The sequence below is a fragment of the Staurois parvus genome, unplaced genomic scaffold (assembly GCF_062004578.1).
Source record: "Staurois parvus isolate SC_StPar_1 unplaced genomic scaffold, SC_StPar_1.0 ptg000038l, whole genome shotgun sequence".
In the NCBI taxonomy this organism is placed as follows: domain Eukaryota; kingdom Metazoa; phylum Chordata; class Amphibia; order Anura; family Ranidae; genus Staurois; species Staurois parvus.
In genome coordinates, this window is record NW_028317834.1 from 550,964 (window position 1) to 557,370 (window position 6,407).

At 48.4% G+C, this 6,407-nt stretch overlaps 1 protein-coding gene across 1 annotated transcript in view; it reads right to left on the reverse strand.

Moving 5' to 3' along the window:
- Window positions 1–6,407, reverse strand: part of LOC149470562 (uncharacterized) — a 117,005-nt gene that overhangs the window by 59,945 nt on the left and 50,653 nt on the right. The window lies entirely within an intron of this gene.

Below are 6,407 nucleotides of genomic sequence, written 5' to 3' on the forward strand. Positions count from 1 at the left end.
GGGGAAGCGGTAATATAATGGAAGTACTCAGCACAGGCCGGGTCGGTTCTGTTACATATCCACTCTAGAGATGCTGGTTGCAGCCAGCAATAGATCACTATTAGAGGTGATCTCAAGCTGCACAGATGCCTGTGTGGGTCTGGATCTTGTCCCCACTGACCATTTCCAGACCCACCATGTGACGTAACGCGTAGGGTACACCAATGATGTCAAGCCACAACCCGGAAGTGCACATGCCACCATTTCACAAGACATACTATATAGTGAGTTTTTACCCTGCAGTGTCCCAGGTGGACACTTTTAAATGTGACTTTATTTTGATTGTTTTAATAAAGTCCGTTTTACTTGGCAATACTACACTATATGGAGCATTTTGTTCCTATGATTGTGGAGCATTTTGGAGAGTTTTAAAGTGCTGACAATGGTGAAGATCTGTGTACCAGTATACCCTCCCGGGTTAAAGGGAGAAGCGTAGTCTGACCTGGCATTACGGGTCAAACCTGGAGGTGAGCGCAATAGTGTGTTGGAGGTGGATGTACACTAAGGGGTGACACGGGAGCACCGGACACGTGTATGCAGTAGTGTGATTACACTGATCCACTTGGAGTACAGCGGAGTTAAAGGGAACGTTCACCAATGTTTGGAGATTTTATTTATGAGACACTTGTTGCCGGTGTATTTGGATCACGATATATAGGAGACATACTGGACAAGCTCATGTGAAGATATCTGAGATTTAACCACTTCCTGTCCGGACACTTTCCCCCCCTTCCTGACCAGGGCAATTTTCAGCTTTTAGCGCTATCACACTTTGAATGACAATTGCGCGGTCATGCAACACTGTACCCAAATGAATTTTTTACCATTTTTTGAGACAGATAAAACTTTATTTTGGTGGTATTTATTCACCGCTGGGATTTTAATTTTTTTTGCTATGTAAATGAAAATGTCCAAAAATTTTGAAAAAAAGTGTTTTTTTTATAACATTTTGCAAATAAATAATATTTCATCATAAATCTTAGCCAAAATTTATTCCGTTATCTTTTTAGTAAAAAAAAAAATCCAAATTAGTTTATAAGCAAAAATTATAAATTTTTAAACATTTTTTTTTACATTTTTATTTTATTTTTTTATGTTATTTTTTATTTTTATTTTTTACATACTGTCACCCTAGTAGTACAGTGTCACCATGGTGACACTGTACTACTTGTGAGGGGTGATGGAGATTTTTTTTTTTTTTTTACACTGATTGCTTTCACACCCATATAGGATGTAAAAGCAATCATTTCTCTTTCTCTCTGTCTGCATTCCTGCACTCATTGAGAAGTACTGAGTGAGCTGTGATTGGTCACAGCTTGTCACATGGTACAAGGCTTTTGTGAATAGCCTTGTACCATGTGACCTCTGTGATCATTCACAGATTTCACACATAGTAAGCAATGATGTCAGAAGTGACATCTTGCTTACCACTTTGCATGTGATCACTGATTGGCCAATCAGTGATCACATGATCGGGACCTCGTACAGAGGTCCCGTCTGACGATCGGTGTTTCACTGTGTCCGGAGGACACAGCGGGCACCGGATCGCGGTGCTGCACGCTCCTAGGGAGCGCGCACAAGCAGGGTGCGGGGAGGCCGTTTATAGACGGACACCCGACCCTGCAGTGCCACCGTCCGGCCGTTTATATACAACAGCCGGACGGGAAGTGGTTAAAGGGACAGTTCACTATTGAGTACATTTTATTTGGTATTTCTATTTATTTCAGCACTGTTATGTGCAAGTCTGTGATTATTTATGTGTCTGCATTGTGAAGATATTGGGTGTAGCACATATTTATTGTCACAAACACCATTTCTGTTCTCACTCTTCATATATGTACATTTGTATTATTAGCACCATTGGAGTTTATATTGCTGCGCTGCATTTTGTATTGTGATTTACGGTTTCCATGTGGGAACACATAATATGCTAGCTGCACAATTTGTTTTGTAGGAGGTTTATTACGGGTGGATGAGGAGCAGTGGGGGGGGGACAGAGGGGTGGATGAGGAGCAGTGGGGGGGGGCAGATGGGTGGATGAGGAGCAGTGGGGGGGGACAGACGGGTGGATGAGGAGCAGTGGGGGGGGGGCAGACGGGTGGATGAGGAGCAGTGGGGGGGGACAGACGGGTGGATGAGGAGCAGTGGGGGGGGACAGACGTGTGGATGAGGAGCAGTGGGGGGGGACAGACGGGTGGATGAGGAGCAGTGGGGGGGACAGACGGGTGGATGAGGAGCAGTGGGGGGGGCAGACGGGTGGACGAGGAGCAGTGGGGGGGGGGGACAGACGGGTGGATGAGGAGCAGTGGGGGGGTAGTGGGGTGAATTGGGGGATGAATACCTGGCTGATGGTGTCCTGGTCTGGATGTGGAGCTCCTCTGATGACTCTCCTCTGGTCAGGTTCCTCTCCTCTGCCTGTGTGGCCCCTTTGTCCAGTGTGAGCTGAATTGGCCCCAATATTCAGCTCTCTTTCAGCTTAAAAAGCCTCTGCTCATTGACCCCGCCCTTCTCCCCTCCCCTCATTGACCCCACCCTTCTCCCCTCCCCTCATTGACCCCGCCCATCTCCCCTCCCCCTCTATATGAGGTATATGTAACATGAGTTCCTACAGCTTCAGCCAGGATCATTTACATGACTGTAAGAACATCTGTGAGGGGGGTGGTAACAACTGGAGGCTTGTGTTACAAAATGTTTGTACTTTCCTGGTATTTGGGGTATTTGTACTGTCCTGGTATTTGGGGGTGTTTATAGTGTCTGGGTATTTGGGGGTGTTTGTGCTGTCCTGGTATTTGGGGGTGTTTGTCCTGTCCTGGTATTTGGGGGTGTTTGTCCTGTCCTGGTATTTGGGGGTGTTTGTACTGTCCTGGTATTTGGGGGTGTTTGTCCTGTCCTGGTATTTGGGGTATTTGTCCTGTCCTGGTATTTGGGGATGTTTGTACTGTCCTGGTATTTGGGGGTGTTTGTCCTGTCCTGATATTTGGGGGTGTTTGTACTGTCCTGGTATTTGGGGGTGTTTGTCCCGTCCTGGTATTTGGGGGTGTCCTGGTATTTGGGGGTGTCCCGGTATTTGGGAGTGTCCTGTCCTGGTATTTTGGGGTGTCCTGGTATTGGGGGTGTCCTGGTATTTGGGGGTGTCCTGGTATTGGGGGTGTCCTGGTATTTGGGGGTGTCCTGGTATTTGGGGGTGTCCTGGTATTGGGGGTGTCCCGTCTTGGTATTGGGGGTGTCCTGTCCTGGTATTTGGGGGTGTCCTGGTATTGGGGGTGTCCTGGTATTTGGGAGTGTCCTGGTATTTGGGGGTGTCCTGGTATTGGGTGTGTCCTGGTATTTGGGAGTGTCCTGGTATTGGGGGTGTCCTGGTATTTGGGGGTGTCCTGGTATTGAGGGTGTCCTGGTATTGGGGGTGTCGTGGTTTTTAGGGGTGTCCTGGTATTGGGGGTGTCCTGGTATTTGGGGATGTCCCGGTATTTGGGGGTGTCCTGTCCTGGTATTGGGGGTGTCCTGGTATTTGGGGGTGTCCCGGTATTTGGGGGTGTCCCGGTATTTGGGGGTGTCCTGGTATTTGGGGGTGTCCTTGTATTTGGGGGTGTCCTGGTATTGGGGGGTGTCCTGGTATTTGGGGGTGTCCTGTCCTCGTATTGGGGGTGTCCTGGTATATGGGATGTCCCGTCCTGGTATTTTGGGGTATCCTGTACTGGTATTGGGGGTGTCGTGGTATTGGGGGTGTCGTGGTATTTAGGGGTGTCATGGTATTTGGGGGTGTCCTGGTATTGGGGGTGTCCTGGTATTTGGGGGTGTCCATTCCTGGTATTTGGGGGTGTCCTGGTATTGGAGGTGTCCTGGTATTGGGGGTGTCCTGGTATTGGGGGTGTCCTGGTATTTGGGGTGTCCTGGTATTTGGGGGTGTCCTGGTATTGGGGGTGTCCTGGTATTTGGGGGTGTCCTGGTATTGGGAGTGTCCTGGTATTTGGGGGTGTCCTGGTATTTGGGGGTGTCCTGCTATATGTGGGTGTCCTGATAATGGGGGTGTCCTGGTATTTGGGGGGTGTCCTGGTATTGGTGTGTCCTGGTATTGGGGGTGTCCTGGTATTTGGGGGTGTCCTGTCCTGGTATTTGGGGGTGTCCTGTCCTGGTATTGGGGGTGTCCTGGTATTGGGGGTGTCCTGATATTTGGGGGTGTCCTGTCCTGGTATTGGGGGTGTCCTGGTATTGGGGGTGTCCTGGTATTTGGGGGTGTCCTGGTATTTGGGGTGTCCTGGTATTTGGGGGTGTCATGTCCTGGTATTTGGGGGTGTCCTGGTATTTGGGGTTGTCCTGTCCTGGTATTTGGGGTTGTCCTGGTATTGGGGGTGTCCTGGTATTGGGGGTGTCCTGGTATTGGGGGGTGTCCTGGTATTTGAGGGTGTCCTGGTATTGGAGGTGTCCTGGTATTTGGGGGTGTCCTGGTATTTGGGGGTGTCCCAGTATTGGGGGTGTCCAGGTATTGGGGGTGTCCTGGTATTGGGGGTGTCCTGGTATTGGGGGTGTCCTGGTATTTGGGGGTGTCCTGTCCTGGTATTGGGGGTGTCCTGGTATTGGGGGGTGTCCTGGTATTGGGGGTGTCCTGGTATTTGGGGGTGTCCTGTCCTGGTATTGGGGGTGTCCTGGTATTTGGGGGTGTCCTGGTATTGGGGGTGTCCTGTCCTGGTATTGGGGGTGTCCTGGTATTGGGGGTGTCCTGGTATTTGGGGGTGTCCTGGTATTGGGGGTGTCCTGGTATTGGGGGTGTCCTATCCTGGTATTTGGGGGTGTCCTGTCCTGGTATTGGGGGTGTCCTGGTATTTGGGGGTGTCCTGGTATTGGGGGTGTCCTGTCCTGGTATTGGGGGTGTCCTGGTATTGGGGGTGTCCTGGTATCTTAGCCCCCCAGAAATGTGCTGTGCAGTGAGAAGTACAAGCTGTGTACACCCCATGATCTCCCCATAGTCTGCAGACGATATAACGGTCACACACAGCAATCAATACCCACTTATTGGGGTCCTTTTCCCATAAACATGGAGCGGGAGACATTTTGGTGAAATTTATAACTAACTTTGAGGTTACTTTATATATTTTATAGTCAAAAGTACAACAAATTTTTTTTCTTCAAAATTTTTGGTCTTTTTTTGTTTATAGCGTGAAAAATAAAAAGCGCGCAGGTGATGACATCCCACCGACAGAAAGCTCTATTTGTGTGAAGAAAGGACGGATATTTAGTTTGGGTGCAGCGTTGCACGACCGCGCAATTGTCAGTTACATAAAGAGGCGTGGCCATGGTGTACATCCTGCGTAGGGGGAGGGGATAAGGACACAAATTGGCGCTTTATTCTCATGGAGATCACATGGTTATTACTAGGAGGAGACGGAAACATTTGCTGGGTATTGGAGCTTTTGTGAGATGGATGGATTGGATGACGACTGATTTGTATGGAGACATAATATAGAGCGGGAGGAATCCATGGTGTATTGTCACATGTATGAATGCAGGATTGGGGTACTATCCGTGTATTAGGGGGACCAATGACACCTTGGCTAGTATTGTAGATGATTCTGGGGGCGTCGGGGGCAATCTTCTTATGTTTATGGCCCTTTAGGGCAGATGTAATTTCTATGTATTTTATGGGAGATTTTCTCTGTATATTGGGAGTTTCCATCTTGTTGTATCATGAATGTAGTATGGAAGATGAGTCCTATGTACTAGGAATGGTCATTGGAAGGACAGAATAGGAGCCACATGATTGGCTGGCCAACCCCGTGACAGTATAGACTAGTGGGTGACATTGATTGAGATCTGCCCGCTGTGTGTATACAATCACCCGACTAATGTCTAATATCAGGGGACAAAATGTGCCAGCATTCATATCAGACTAAGGGAAAATGGCCGCCGGAGGAGGGACAGGTGGGCTACAACAAAATGGAGGAGGGAGATCTAACCCACTGCACTGTAATGTGATAACTGCACAAACATTGATATCAGACTAAGGGAAAATGGCCGCCGGAGGAGGGACAGGCGGGCTACAACAAAATGGAGGAGGGAGATCTAATCCACTGCACTGTAATATGATAAATGTACATTGATATCAGACTAAGGGAAAATGGCCACTGGAGGAGGGACAGGCGGGCTACAAAAAAATGAAGGATGATCTAATCCACTGTAATGTGATAATAGAAGTTTACAAGCCGCCATCATCTTTTGTTTTTCAGTTTTTTTTCCCTGTTATTTCATGCTATTCAGCTTTTTTTGGACCAGCACCATATAGTGTCTGCTCTCCATACTGCTGCCTCTGTATAAATCTGTCTATAGTCACTTCCTGTACGTGTCACTTCCTGTCTTGTGTCACTTCCTGTCCC